This window comes from Balaenoptera physalus (genome assembly GCF_965194825.1).
Source record: "Balaenoptera physalus genome assembly, chromosome: 6".
NCBI classification, from domain to species: Eukaryota; Metazoa; Chordata; class Mammalia; order Artiodactyla; family Balaenopteridae; genus Balaenoptera; species Balaenoptera physalus.
Genome location: NC_138885.1, coordinates 34990721 through 35006903, shown reverse-complemented (window position 1 = coordinate 35006903; position 16183 = coordinate 34990721). Strand labels below are relative to the sequence as shown.

The following is a 16183-nucleotide window of genomic DNA, read 5'->3' as shown; positions in this document are numbered from 1 at the left end:
AAAATAGCATTTAAGGTATCAGGGGAGTGTTATTCCACTGAGCCCAAAAGCACCATCACTGACCATATACCTGATGTTTAGCAGTAAACTCTTAGCAATCCTTACCAAGGCTTTCATTTTAATTCTCTAAATCTGAGAAAAAGTTGTATGTATAAAATTTCTCCCATTCAGAAAAAAAAAATCATTAAAGCATAACCAAAATATTTACATTCTACTATTACTTAATGATTCCATAAGTATAGATATAATAAATATAAAGCTAACCAGCGAAAACAAAACACCACCTTGGACAATAACAAAGAAAGTCTTTAAATCCTGAAGACAGTCTGAAGATATCTCCATGTTTGGTGACTAAATGGGTAGTGATGACATTAATCAAAACAGCAAACTTGAATGCTTTCAAAGTAAACTCCTCTACCATTGCATTGCCCTTTCCATCTCTCCACTTGTCCTTCGGAAACACTCTGCCCAACACTCTACTTTCCTTAGAAAGCCTTCCTTAAGGCTCCTTTTCTGTGCTTACAAGGCAACCTGAATAAACTGCTATGACAGCACTAATCACACTAAACAATATTTAATTGTCCATTGCCCCTAGACTCTGAGGTCTAATTGCATTCCTAAAAGTCTAATAGTTACTGCCTGATAAACAGTACTTAAAAAACATGTTCTATTTGAGTATGTTCTGAATGAATGAGTTGTAGAGTCTGAGATGCTTATAGAACACCCAGATGGTGATAAATAGAAACATGGGTCTGAGCTCAGGAAGGAAGACATGGTTCATGTTACAGATAAAATTCTACCCTAAATTTAGAATTGTTGCTTTGGCAGATTAAAACAAAAATCATCAAATAGTTTATGGATGGACTGACGACTGAGAGATAAAATTTTCTCCCTGTCACTAAATGCAATGTGTACTCTTTAGTTCCCAACTTAATTGATTTCTCAGCTTCAATCAACATAGCAGATTAGCCACGCCCTCCTTTTTCAGTCTATTGTCTTGACTTCAGTGACGCTAAGGAAATTTTCCTCCAACCTCTGGCTATATCTTCTCAGTCTCCTTTGCTCCATTTCTTTTCCTCAATGTTAAATGTTGAAGAATCATAGGGGACCACGTCCCTTTATCTTCTCTCTCTATACTCTCTCCTTAGGCAATCTCATCACCCACCTTCCATACTAAAACATCCATTATCAGCTATGTACTGATTATTCCCAACTGAATTATGATCAATACTCCCCCCGTTTCCATAAACTAACAAAAAACTGCTCCTCCCCCAATATCCCCCTAGGTTAAGCACAAGAACCGTTAACCCTGGAAATCGGCCTTCTCCTCTCCCTAGACCCTCAAATAAAATCCATCACCAAATCCTATTAACTTTACTTCCCAAATATTTGTCAAATCCAGCTGCTTAATCTCTATCACCACCAGTCTGGACCGAGATTCTATCATCTCTTGCCTAAATGACTATAGTAGGTGAATTCAATTCTACTCAAAGTGTGAGCTGTGGACCAATACTGACCCATGAACTACTGTTATTGGTGTGAGACAAGGTAAATACAGAAACTGAGAGGCAGCATTTAGAAATTTTTATAGCAATTTGACAGACACTGCCACAACATCCATTTTACTGTTCATTACTAAAGTACCAGCACAAACTAGAAAGTAAAACAAAACAAAACATGTCCTTCGCCACAGATAAGTTTGAGGAGCCCTGGCCTAACTCGTCTCCTTGCTTTTACACTTGCCTCTCCAATCCGTCCTCCACAGAGTAGCCAAGTGATGTTTTTAAAACAAAAATTTAAGTAACTTACTCAGCTGTTCAACATTCTCCAGTGGCTTCCCACTGCTCTTAGGATTAAGTACAAAGAACTTAGCAATAATTGACCACTGTGATCTGCTCCAGTCTCATTTCATATCACCCAGCCTCATGTGCTAAGGTCCAGTCTCCACAGGACTTTTCAGTCCTAGAAAGCTGAAATCGCCAGCATCGCTTGGGTAACTCCAGTTCATCCTTCAGACTTCGGCCTGAAAGCCATTTCTTCAGACAAACATTCTCTGATACATTAGTGAGCTTTTGTTGTTTACAGTAATTTTCCTTTGTGGCAGTTATCGTAACTGTAATTACTATTTTTGTAATCATTCGTTTAGTTTCTCTATTCCCCAACAGAGTTTTGCCATCATGAATACAGGTACACTCTTTCCATAACGTGTGTCACCACAGCCTAGCAAGTGCCTGGCACAGATCAGATGTTCAATAAACTTTTGCTAAGTGAATAAATCTAAGTCAGGAAACAAAATGGTGACCAGGACCACCGAAATGCAAATGCCTGCAATATCTAGTCATATGTAAGACCTGGGATACATCTGTATACCAGGTGCTTTACAAAGTTAAATCTTCTTTACTCCCCTCAACAACGTAAAAGACAGGGAAATCTCACTGTTGAGATTTAAAAAAAAAAAAGATTTTTCAGAAAGGTAAAGAATCTTGTCTAAAGTAACCAACAAAAAATTGGAAGGTTGGAAGGTCTAAGAGGCAACAAAGGGTAACAGTCTCTACAACCATATTGTCTGGCTCCATTGCTTACTTAGCTGTGTGATTTTGTGGAAGTTAAGTAATCTGATTCTCAGGTTCCTCATTTGTGAAATGGAGATATAATAAAGCCTTCTTCAATGGATTGTTGAGAGGTTTAAACAAGTTAATATGTATAAATCATTTGAAAGAGTGGCTGGCATAGTGCTTTATAAGTATTAGCGATTATCATTGTTTTTAACATTACCAGTGCTCTTATAATTTTATCTTCTTACTTGCTTATTGTCTGCCAGTGCCACACTGATATAAATTACAAAAAAAGCAGAGTCTGTGTTATTATTCTCTGGTGGAGCTTTTCTCAAAGACTTAAACCCTACAGAAACTGAGTTAAGTGACTATTTCCTCAGTTCTCTCTCTCAAGGATGGGACATAGGACCATTTTAGGTGCACAGGAGAGTAGTTATTACATACCCTGGATACTTTAGAGCATTAGGGCTTGATATTTACTGGAACCCCAGTTGGGAAGGGCTGCTCTTGTGTATCCCCAACACCTGGCATGAAGTAGGTGCTCATTAAATATTTTTGGAAAGAATGAATATTTACAAAACCAAAGGAATAGTGCTCAGCACAGAGCAGATACTAATTATCAATTTTATTCCACCCCTTCAAAGTTTCTACAAACTTTAAAAGTATGATTCTATGGGAGTCATTTTTTTTTTTTTATGGGAGTCATTTTTCTTGAACTGGGGCAGTCTGTATTATTCAAAGCCAAATGCAGAATACAGACAGTAGGAAAGCCAAGGAATAGAAACCAATGTTGGCAAGAACTATGAAAATAGTAAGAGGTGAAAGATAAGTAGAATTTGGATATGCAGGAGAAAGAGCAAAGGTTATTCTAGGCCAGAGAATAGCATAAGCAAAGGCAGTGTTACCCAAAGTTTAATGAACATTCCATTGGTGACACACAAAAAAGATTTTAAGCTATACACAGGCAAACAACTTTATTTTGATAGTTCCATATGCACACATTTTTATGTGTAATTGGGACAGCAAATTGTGATTTCAAACTTTTACTACTTAAAACAACATTGAGTTGACAGTACCTATTTGGATATTTTTTTGTGAGTTGTTTAAAAAATGTATCAAGAAAATAATAATGCACAGGAGATAAGCAAATATGACAGAAATTGTCAGGGTTTTAAAGAGTAAACTTTTGGATACATCAAGGCATGGTCATGTGACTAAAACAACATGTTAGTAAGAGAAAAGCCACCAGTCTTTGGAATGAAGCCAAAGCTCTATCCTGAGTAGCAATTCAACATAAAGGACAGGTAGGTGTGAAGTATCCAACCAGGTTTGAGTATTTAATTGTAGTACTAAAATTCTCACCGGCAAAATCCTCATTTTTCCCTATGATAAATCTGCTACATAATTCAACTTCAGTTAGTCTCAAAACAAAGATAAAAATTTAAAATTTCCAAACAGGTACCTGAAAATGGGACTGCGTGTAGCCTGGTAACTTACCTGAAAATAGGGAGCTAAAACTACTTTTCACACCAGAAGGAACTAATTTATACAGTAACAAAATATGAATCATAGGTACCTCAAAAAAGGTGTTAAATAAAAAAGAGCAAAAAGACAGTTTTCCATTCCCCCCTTCCTCTCTCAAAATTATCCTACCAATAGCCAAGCCAAGTCAAGCTAAGAGATGATGATAAAGAACATTTATTGAACTCTTACCAGGCACTGTTGTATTTTACCTGCATTAAGTTATGCAATTATCACCACCATCTTATGAAGTACATCACTAACCCCATTCTACAGCTGTAAGAATACTGAGGCACAGAGAGATTAAATAACTTGCCCAAGGCCATACCTGGTAGACAGAAAGGTAGGGATTTAGATCCTGGCAGTTCAGCTACAGAGTCTGAGCTCTTAACCACTAGGCACCATTTCTCTCAAGAATAATAGAATGATAATTTGAAATATTCCACCTTTCCCATTATGGCAGGAGAGATGTAATTTTCCAAGGTATGAACCTTTTATTAAGTTTCCAGTCTAAGAAACAGGAGGTTCAGCTATACGGAAAAACTGGGAAGATGAGTACTATAATAAAACAATCTAGGCCCAGGAGTATTCAAATACAAATCATCAGAAGCCTCAAAAGTATGGCTGAATGGCACTATTCACAGAGAAAGATGCCAGAAGTTGGGCTAGGCAGAAGGTGAATCCTATTTCTACTGGATCTACTGCTTTGAGAGAGAAAATCCCACCCATCTCCTCCCCTTTCTGTGATTCAGTACACAAATGCATCAATTCAAGAAGAACTGTAAGGGGAAAGGACAGCAGAAGGGAGCAGAAAGGGGTAAGTCAGGACGTGGACCCTGAACTGCAGAGTGAGCTTGACGTACCTGGGGAGAGAGAACGGATGAGAGGGCAATGTGTGCCTGGAGGTAGGCAGGTTGAGGGCATGCCCACTGGGGTGGAGGCACCGAGTGGTCTGGCTGGAGAGCTGAGAATTCACCCTAAAATGGGCTAATGGGGACAGTTTCAGGCGTATACGTTTGGGATAAGGAGGGATGGACGTGAACGCGGGGGTGGCGTGCAGTTTCTCGCTTTGGGCAGTACTCAAGGTGGGAAGAAGGGACAAGGTATCAAGGTGCGGGCGAGGAGGTCTACAGGTACAAAAGGGGGAGAATGATAAAGAAAAAAGAGGCAAGGCTTGTGGAGGAAAGTCGGGGGGATCCTGGTAGACGGAAGCTGGGAGATCAATGGGGGAGGGGGTAATTCCCAGGGGAAGTAGAGACGCGCGAGGTTAGGGAGGTCCGGGGGGCGGAGGTGGGGCTGAAGGGCGGGGGCGGAAGGCACGCCTCAGGAGCGGGGGTCCCGGACCGAGAGCGATGGGGGCGCCGAAATGGGGGAGGAGGAGGTCGCTGGGTTTCAGTGCAGGTGAGTCCCGGGAAAGAGGGGGGCAGCCAGCGGCCGGGACCCCGGAGGGGGAGGGGCACCTACCCGGACGTGCGGGGCGGCGGCGGGCAGCCCCGGCGGCGGCTCCTCTCCGGCTGAGGCGGCTGAGGTGATGGCGGCGAGTCCCTGTGGCGGCCGCCTCCGCCGAACCGCATCCCTCCTCCCCGGCCCGCCCTCCTCCCCTATCTCCCGCTCCTAAACTTCTTCCCCGGGATAAACAAACCCGCCGCCAGGGGCGGCCGTCTCCGCCGCTCCCGCCCCCGCGCAGGTTCCCCCCCCCACCCCCCGCCCCGGGCCCGTCTGGGCTCCGGCTTCCGAGTTGCGACTCCAGCCCCCAGCCCGCGAGGGCGCGTGCGCGCGGCGGCGTCTGCTCGCAAGGCCTTTCCTCCCTCCCTCCCTCCCTCCGGCGCCGGGCACTTCCGGGCCGGGTCGGATCCGCTGCCGGGGTTTGAATGTAGCCGCCGCGGTTTGCGCCTGGCCCTGGGTTCCCAGCCCGGCGGGTTAGGCATCCCGGGCCGAACCTCGCCTGGTGGGGACGCCCCCCCGCCCCCCTCCTCGGCCCAGCGTTAAACTTTCCTTAACTAAAAAGCCCACTGAATAGCTCCTCCTAACTGGTCTGATGGATCACGTCGGGTGAGAGGCGACTGCCGTTTCTGTGCACGGTTTCTTTAGGGCTGTACCAGGCTAGAAAGCCAAGGTACAACTTGTACCGAGCTCCTGTTGCGAGCCAAGAGCCATATGAACTGCCCAAACAAAACAGCAGTACACAGTCTCCGAAGAGGGATACTGATAAAGACAGCAGTGTGGTAGACAAATGAAGTGCCACGGTGGAGCGGTTTTCGGTTGGAGATGAACCTGAAATCTCAGGCTTAGGAGGGGAGGGGTCCGCCGAGGGGCGGCTGAGGATGCTTGTGAAGCACAGAAGAGCAGGCGGCCTCCCGAGGCTGGACGTTGGTGGTAAATAGGGCTATATCTAAGTAGATGTCATAAGAGATGAGGGGACTGCCTCACGGAGTTAAGAGAAAGGTGACCACGGTACTACATTGGCAATCTTATTCACGTGTTTTAACACAGAAAAACGTGCGTGGAATACAAGCAGCTTAAGCCGGATTTTCAGGGAGGAGATAGGCTCCGCATAATCAAAGTTGCCTTAAGCCAAGAATTAAAAAAACAGAAGTGGAAGTGAGCATTGATGTGTTGGGGCCTGTGGGGAGAGGAAATTATTAGTGCAGAATTTCTCGTTCTCCAAACATGAACAAAAACCAGTTAATATTAGTTGCTGTACTCATTGTGGGTCTGTGTTAACTTTATGATATGTGACAGAAAGGGTGAAAATTACATGTAATTTTTGCCCAGGCCTTTTAGCTATGTCAACCCCTTAGCACTCATGCCCTTTCTTTTGCTAATCAACCATTATTAGGCACTAATGAATGTAATAGGCTCAAGGAATCAAACTGCAATAAATCCTTCAAGTAGATTTCCAATTGGGAGTTAAGAAATGAGTGGTACTTGGTGACTCTTGATACTTGACTGAGTTCTAGTCGGGGAGTGGTTCAATAAACTTCCACCACAAGGATGTCAGACTTCTCGTCAAGGTATTATCAGTCTTTCCCCTAGGCTTGATCTCTTTGCAGTATTAGGATATATCATTCTTTTCCTTGAAGTATTTGGTGACTTTATCCACTGATAAAATAATAGTAAGTAGTAAGAGTAAATAAGGCTTGTAAATAATGCTAACAAAATTGTGATCGTTTGGCAAAGTAAAAGATGGCTCTATGGTCAATAAACCTGGATTAAAGCTTGGTGCTATATTATCAATCCCCTAAAGAACTTCCTTTCTTGATTTGATTTCCTACTTGCTGGATACCTGTTGGAAAACTAGATTATTACAATAGGTTTTAGTTGGGAATTCCCTGGCAGTCCAGTGATTAGGACACTGCAGGGGGCGCGGATTTGATCCCTGGTCGGGGAACTAAGATCCCGCGTGCCATGTGGCCAAAAAAAAAAAAGAAAGAAAGAAAAAGAAAAAATAGGTTTTAATTTATTGCAGCCATAAGTGACTTTTATAAATAGAGAAATAAGTAACAGCTTTATCACTGATGTAGAAAATAGTGTGCTTCCACTCATATTTGCATTGCTAAGGAATTAGCCATTATGACCATCCAACTCCTTAGATGCCAAGAAACTTTACGATACTCGTTTTGCTGCTCATTGTCAGTTTTGTGTAGGAAACCATTCAGATTCCTCAATGGATGTGGCTGACTTGGAAGTTCTACTTACTGTAGATAATAGGTCAGCAGCTAGTAAAGATCAGAAGAGCCATTTATTCTCTGACCGTAATGCATGCAGATGAGGACCAGATTTCGAATCTTCTTGACTCAGCCCTATGAGGCTCTGTCTGAGGAGCTACCCAAGCACTCCACTTTGATATTTTAGTGACTGCAGCATCTTATTCCTCTTTTCTAAATTACACATCACAGTTCCTTCCATTTCATGGCACAACGGACTTGCCACTGCCTTGCGTGCCACTACCCTTTTTTGTATTATCATTTTCCAATTCTAACTGTCAAAACCTAAAACATACAGTGGCAAACAATGAACAAATCCATTATTATCTTCTGTTTAGAGAGCAAAAGAAGGTAATAATGTGCGTGTTAGCAAACATTGTATTCTTCATGAATCCTAAATGGTGTGCTCGCTGAGCTTCCCTGAACGTTTTGCTCATACCCCCACCCTTGTTAATGTGGTCCGCCAAGCCCTTCTCTCCTAGTGAGCTGGCTTCCCCATATTTTTCTAACCATTATCCCTTCCTATCTTAAATTTTCTTCAAGGGAACCAAACTCAGGTCTCACTTCCCACAAGCTAACACTTGTGATCAGACACTTAACGTTTAGTTTTTGGAATTTAGGTGGAAAGAAAAGAACAACTCATTCGTTAATTTTTCATTGTTATAAATATTAGGCCTTTTATTTGGAAGAAAACACTAAAACCCTTGTTGAATAACCTGTAAATTACCTGTAAATTACATGTAATTTCATTTTCTGTTCCCTTGTCTCCATTTCTTCTATCTCTGGCTTTTCATCTTGCATATGAATTCCTACTTTTGTAGTACTTTTGCATTATATAATACTTTTTAAGGATCTAAAAACTTCAGAACACTAGCATTATACCTACAACTCTTGTGTAGTGATGCCTATAGCAAAAAAAAAGGGCCAGTAAACTTGATGTACTTATCGCTCAAAAACCATTCTCAGAAAACTGAGAACAGGACCTGCCCAGAACTCTGAGAACAGGATCTTATGTCTTTTAAGTCTTTCACTGACACCCTTATTTTCATGTCCTCAGCCACATTATGTCAGATATTTCGAGTTGCTCCCTTGTTTCAAACACATTCATATATTTAATGCTTTGGTCCTTTGCATAATCTGTCGGGTCTGCTATAGGAGGGAGGACTTTTGTTCTATCAATCACCATGTGAAGAGTAAGGGTTGAGTTGCAGCAGTTCACTAGTTGGCATACTGTTACATTTTCTAGACATTTAATTAAATATTAAATTTAACCAAATCTGAAACACTTTGAGGCTCTTAAACCATCAGCAATCCTAGATTCTGGATCAATAATGCCCAGTTAATGAGAAACAGTGATACCTCTACCTACGCAATATATCGTCTTGGAAAAATCTTGGTCACCCAACTTGCAAGTCCTCTATTCACAGTGTAATAGGAGAAAAACATCAAAAATGTTCTCTTCTACAAGATTACCCAAAGCCCCTACAGCATCGCTCCAGATGTGCCCTGAGAAGTCTCATCCAAGGTCACTTACGGTTGCTGGAAATATTTTTACTGTGCCAGGATCCAGGCGGTCGCTGCTGCCATAATCTAGTAGTCCCTGATGACCTCTCCCTTCTTCAGCTTGGCCAGCTAAGTTCTCTCTCCTCTGCTGGTGCACTGGCCTTGCCCCTTCTCTGCTTCTCAGGTAACCCAAGAAGTTGCGGTTAATTCTGGACCCTGGAGACAGTCCCAGGGGAACGCTGGAGCTCTCCACTGTGCTCTCCAGCCAGGGTCACCAGCCTCTGCAGCAGCCCCAAATGGCTCTAGAGGTGCAGCAGCTCTGTCTCCTCCTCTTTTATCTCTGCTCAGTCATCACAATGCCTCCGGGTCAGGGTCTTCAGTCCCCTCCCAGAGAGACACACCCTAATGCCTATCAGGGCAATTTCTGGCTAGAGGAGTTTATTTAAACATCTGTCCCTGCAACGCCCACTGCGTGGGTCCCTGCCTCTCTGGCCTTCTTCTTCCCGAAAATTGGGGTCACTTCACTCCACTTCCTTCTGACCCTGACTCAAGAAATGGCAGCTGCATGGCGTTTTCTCTGGACATATTAAGGGGCCCTGCCTCCAGCGGAATCTCGGAAGGGCTTCTGTTTCCCTCAGACTAAGGCACTCCTCCTCCAAGGGGAAGCATGTAGAATTGGGCCCTGCTCCCAGACCAGCAATCTAGAAGCCCTATAGGGCCCATTGGGTGAGCTGCAGCAGTGTTCCTGGGACTGTCCTGCGGCCAATCAGACGCTAGGTGAACCCGGGAGCCTTGGAACCTCCGTGCCTCAAGTGTTCCTTGACTTGCTGCTTTTCCCCTGCTCTGCAGCCTCAGAAAGACTGAGTTCTCCCACTCTCTTCTCTCCCCTTCTGCCGCCTCCCTGCTTTAGAAACTAAGCCCTGCTGTCTAGCTGTTGCCAAATCTGCATCCATACCCCTACACAACACTGAATGGCCACCTGCCTCCAGATGGTTCTCTCTGCTATTCAGAGCCCTTCGCTGCCAGCCTGGCTGCCAAATTGGAAATCCTGGTATGGCCATTTCCAAAATTAGAAACCAGACCGCGCCATCTCCGGGGACACTGCGCCTTCACCTCCCAGCAGCCGGTCAAGCCCAACCTCTGCAATGGTGCCAAACACCCTCCCCCCAAGCCTTCCTCCCCCCCTCCCCGCCCCCGCATTTCTAGCCTAGGTGATTTGGTTTTTTTGCCTTCCCCTCCCTGCCTGTCCAACCTTGCCGAAGTTTTAGCACCCTTGACCTTCTCTGCCTGAACTATGCCAGGCTGGAGAAGGGCCAACTCAAGGGCTATATAAACCCTGGATTATATAGGCCTCTTAGAGGCCTCATCCCACATCCTGTCAAACACGGAAAAAAATGCAGCCATGTCTCACATGAAAAATACAATGTTTTGTTATGCAAAATGAAAGAGATTCATCTAATTTTCTTTTGAAATATTTAATAATTTCATTTTGCAGTTTTCTTTGTATTTTAGAGCCAAAAACCGTTTCTTTTCCAGCTCTCAAACCATTTAATAAAACCTGGAAAAGCTTATGGGCCCTGGGCACTTGCCTATAGTGAGAACCTGAGCCTTAAAAGGATTAAAAAATGGCTCTGGGAGGGAGGGAGGTAAGCCCTTACACACTTGACTCTGTCTCAAGGCTTCTCCCCCCAACCTCATCATCACTGAAATCTTTCTCTTCTCCAGTTTTTAATAACTGGGCTTCTCTGTTTGATCCCTGCCTTGGTCACTCACCTTTTACCCATGCTGCTCACATGTGACACTCCCCTTATTCCCAGTGCCGGCTGGCCAGTCTGGATTTCACAGCATCACCGGCCCCTAGATTCCCTTTCACAGCACTCCTTCCACCACTGAGGGCCCTGGGTATTGTCTTGAAACCCTTTTGCCCTCTGAGGCTGCAGCTTTCAAATATGGCGTTTGTTCGCTTGACCCTGTAGATATGACGATGTTCTCAGACTGAACCATTGTAAGTCTACAGCTCGATCCAGCTCTCTGGCGCTCCACCCGCCACCCCCTGCTGTATGAGACAGTTCCTGCCCACCCGTACTGCATTTTGGATGCTTCAGTCTTACCCTGTCTGCTAGGACTGACCAGCAAAGCCCACTTGTGTCTGAAGCAGAATAGCTATCAGAAACCACACTTTACATTTTTCTACTTAAGTACCTGCTCACATTTCTGTTTTGAGTGTCTCCTTCCCCGAAGGAGGCACTATGTACGCCTCCGTTACATATGGCATCACTGCTACACTTTTCTGGAAGTTTTCCTGGTTACTCATTCTTGCAGATTGAGCTTATATATAAGAAACCAAGGGACTTCCCTAGTGGCGCAGTGGATAGGACTCTGTGCTCCCAATGCAGGGGGCATGGGTTCGATCCCTGGTCAGGGAACTAGATCCCACATGCGTGCCACAACTAAGGAGCCCATGTGCCACAACTAAGGAGCCCGCCTGCCGCGACTAAGACCCGGTGCAACCAAATAAGCAAATAAATAAATAAATATTAAAAAAAGAAAAAAAAAGAAAAAGAAACCAAAATGTCCTCAGCAATTACCCCAGATTACATCTCTTCTAAGTATTAACTGTTAATAAGCTGAAATAGCCATTAGTAGTTTGGCTTTTACTTTCCAGGATGTCTGGATTTTATACTAGTGATTCTATAATTTCAATATACTTCTTAAAATTGAATTATGCATATTCAGTGCACAGAGTGAACCAGTTAAGAGAGAGAGACTGCAGCAATACATTATTGCCTCTTTAGTCGTCTTTTCTTAATATTTTTTCCCCAGAAAGAAAATTAGGCTAGCCTTTTAAAAACTATGTTCTGCTATAGTCTACAATTTTGAGAGGAAAAGTGATGAATGTTTTTATTTTCATGTCAAGAGCTCAGCAAGAACTTGCTTCTATTTTGAATGTGGAGCCTACTGTGTGCAAAACAGGTGTGACAAAAGCCCAGCTTCCTTTCTGAACACCTGTTAGAGCTGTTTTCTTTCTTCTGTTTTTTATTTTTCTCAGTTGTAATCACTTAACCATAAAAAGTCTGGATATTTATACAGAATGTTGTGCTTCATTTGTCACGTTCCTTTTCTGAGTTTGATTTTTATTTTACTTATTTGTTTGGTCCAGGATAGATTCAAGATATGTTTTCCTTGACTTGAAGTAAAACATGATTTAGCTCCTGGAGTATTCACCTGATGCCTTGCGCTAATTAGTCATGGTGTCCTTATTTTGGCATAAAGCCTACAGGACATGCTATGGTTCTGAACCCATTTGCCAACCCAGCCACCCCTTGCCCTTTCCCTTCTCTGCTCCACATCTCAGCCAGCTCCTGCAGGCTGTTTCCCAGGCTCCTGTGTCAGCTGGCTTCCTGCCGGCTTCGGCCCATAGGAGGCACTGTGGGGGTCCTGGAGAGAGGGAGGAATGGAGAAGCCAGTGTATTCCCCCTCTTTTTCTGCCTTAGGCACCCTCCCCGGCAGCAACTGTGTTTTCTCCCAGGCTCCAACTCCTGCTGCACAAGCCTACCACCAAATCAGCCCTGGCAATACCGCCTCCTCCCTCAGGCCTGTTTAAAAGTGTAATGGCTTCCTGTGGTTGTTAATCCCTGAATTCTTCTCAGTTTTTCCGTCATCTGTACAATGGATGTATCAAATCCTCTGTTGGAAGTAATGAGTGTGGTTTCTTTTTTTCTGGTTGGACTCAGCACATTTGTCCATTTTACGTTTTCATAAGGGTCTTATCCTATTTATAGGGGAAGGAATGATTTTCACAGAGAAGTAGTCATTTTATTTTATTTTATTTTCTGCAATGTTGCATGCCTCGTGAGATCTTTGTTCCCTGGCCAGGGATCAAACCCGTGCCCCCTGCAGTGGAAGCACAGAGTCTTACCCACTGGACCTCCAGGGAAGTCCCAAGAAGTCGCCTTTTAAAACTTAGGGATCTATCTGTTCTCCTCAATGTGGCTTGGCTAATGTCATCGTTCTTTTAGCTCCTTACCTTCCATACTTGCTTCCCACCTCTGATAATACCCAACCCAGGCCCAGTCCTTCTCCCATTCTCCATCCTTAAAGCATATGACATCTGTCTTCTGTCTTCTGTGCACATAGATGCACAACAATTTGCTTTTAAATTTTTTAAATCCTCTTTTATATAGTGTTCTTAACAAGAGTGTCACAGCTATAGGATAGCAAAAAGGGCACTAGATTATCCACCCAGAATTTGAGTCTTTGTGATCTTGCTTGAATCCCTCAGCCTCTTCCTGCACAACAGTGCCCTTGGTAGTAAAACAGGGGAAAAGATGACTTCTTCATCAGAGCTATGAAGAGCAAATGAGATTAATAAAAGGATTTTGTAAATGATAAAATGTAAGAAGTTATTATTTAAAAACAGTGAATAAGACTATCTTTTCTTGAAACAGGTGTAATTTTATTTTATTTTTTAATATTTATTTATTTGGCTGTGTTGGGTCTTTGAGGCACGAGAGATCTTTGTTGCTGTGTGCGAGATCTTCATTGTGGCATGTGGGACCTTTAGTTGATCCATGCGGAATCTAGTTGCGTCATGTGGACTCTTAGTTGCAGCGTGTGGTATCTAGTTCCCTGGCCTGGGATCAAACACATGCCCCTTGCATTGGGAGTGCGGAGTCTTAGCCACTGGACCACGGAGGAAGTCCATGAAACAAATGTAATTTTAAAAGTTAGCACAAAGGTGTTTCTCAATTCGAATTTATAGTGAAGTTTAATAGCATCACACAGCCTTCATCTAACATGGGATTTCTCAGTCATGGTTCTATTGATGTTTGGGACTGGATAATTCTTTGTTGTAGGAGCCTGCTCTGTACATTGTAAAATGTTTAGTGAAATCCCTGCCTCTAGCTGCTAGATGCCAGTAACACCTTCCTCCTCATTTTTGACAATCAAAACATTTCTAAACATTGCCAGATTTCCCTAGGAGAAAGGGTGGAGCAAAAAAAAACACCAAAAAACAAACAAACAAAAACCCAGGTTGAGAACCACTGATCTAACCAAACCTACTTGGGAAACGTGTCACCTCCTTTTAATTTAAGCTGTTAAAAAAGAGTTTGACTTTCAAAGAAGATTTTGGAAAAGGACTTTTAAAAATGCAGTTCAGGGACTTCCTTGCAGGCGCAGTGGTTAGGAATCCACCTGCCAGTGCAGGGGACATGGGTTTGAGCCCTGGGAAGATGCCACATGCCGAGGAGCAACTAAGCCCGTGCACCACAACTACTGAGCCTGACCTCTAGAGCCCGTGTGCCACAACTACTGAAGCCCACGCACCTAGAGACCGTGCTCCGCAACAAGAGAAGCCACCGCAATGAGAAGCCCACTCGCCACAACTGGAGAAAAGCCCATGCGCAGCAACGAAGACCCAACACAGCCAAAAATAAATAAATAAAATAAAAATTAAAATGCAGTTCGGTCATGAAACATACCCTGTTTTAGAGATGCATAAACCCTGCAGTGAAAGTCAGTGATCACTATCATAGCAGTCATGTGTCTTACTAAAGTATTTATGTGGAGAGACTCACCTTCCTGCTGAATATGTGATTGGACTGCCTAATTAAGTGGGTTTCTTCATACAATTAATACCTTTTGCTATTTTTACTAGGTATTAAAAAACCACACTAATACTTTATATCTGACTATCATATGTTGATATCTTTTGATTCCTTTAAGGCAAGGGAACTCGAATATTAGCTGGAACATATATTTCAGTCATAATATGACTCAGATATTCTGGATCTATACTTATACAGGCTACCTTGAGTAGCAGCAGGAGTTAGAATTTTATGAGAATCACTGCTAGGTCATAATCAGTAGAACTTTTCATATTCTTGATTCCTAATGAGATACTCTCTTTGTCATTGGATTTCTAGGACACTGGAAACCCAACTGTAGCTATTTAAAATCCAGAAATTATTGGGAGTTCCCCAGTGGTCCAGCGGTTAGGACCTGGTACTTTCACTGCCTTGGCCCCGGGTTCAATCCCTGGTTGGGGAACTAAGATCCCACGAGCCTCCCACAAGCTGTACAGTGTGGCCAAAAAAAAAAAAAATCCAGAAATTATTATTTTAAAAATATTGATGCCAGGTCTCTAAAACTGTCTCTTCTAGCTTATATCGTCAACAGGTTTCTAAAACCAGTTTCCCATCTCAACTGTGTCAGTTAGCTTTCTTACTAGCTTAAGGAAATACTGACCAAAGCAGATTGTAAAACAGGAGAAACAGGTTGTAGCAATAGGGCTACTTTTGCTGGGAAGACAGAAAAGCTGTATTAGCCTTAACATGAATATACTGCTAAGCTTTGTGGACACACAGTGTTTCCAAGATTGGTAAAAAAGGATACTGCATCAGGAATATTCAATTCATTTCCTCATCTATGATTTTTTTTTTGCATTCGCCTGGTTAATCTTCTTTGGGGGACTATGGACCCTCTTTGAAGGACTTATCAGTATCAACAATAATATCAGTAAAATGATTAATACTATATTAGGGGTGGAGCGGGCACGCAGCTGTTAGTACGCGGCCGTCAGCGCCTGGCTGTTATCGCGAGACCCTGAGCGCGGTGGTTAGTGGTCCCGCTCAGGCAACAGTCAGCCTCGGGGTGGTGCTCTCGGCAGCGAGTGCGGTGTGAGGCGGATGGTGGCTTTCTCCCTGGAGGCCTTCCAGGCCCTGTGGCCTCGGGCTGGCGGGTGAGCCAGGGGGCCTGGGGACACGCTGAGAGCTGTGTTCCAAAGAGCTCCAGAGCCCTCGCCACGGCGGCCCACTGGCGGCGCCCAGGCCTTGAGGCAGCAGTGAACCTCTCCCCAATTCCCACTTCCTCGACGTAATGGCGGCGGTAGTCTCT

At 43.7% G+C, this 16183-nt stretch overlaps 1 long non-coding RNA gene across 1 annotated transcript in view; it reads right to left on the bottom strand.

The window, feature by feature from the left end:
• The window catches only part of LOC309662902, a 40145-nt gene extending 34394 nt beyond the window's left edge, over positions 1-5751 (bottom strand). The window contains exon 1 of the long non-coding RNA XR_014265049.1: positions 5541-5751. This is a non-coding gene — a long non-coding RNA (uncharacterized lncRNA). The remainder of the gene's footprint in view (positions 1-5540) is intronic.
• Positions 5752-16183: the final 10432 nt, after the last annotated feature.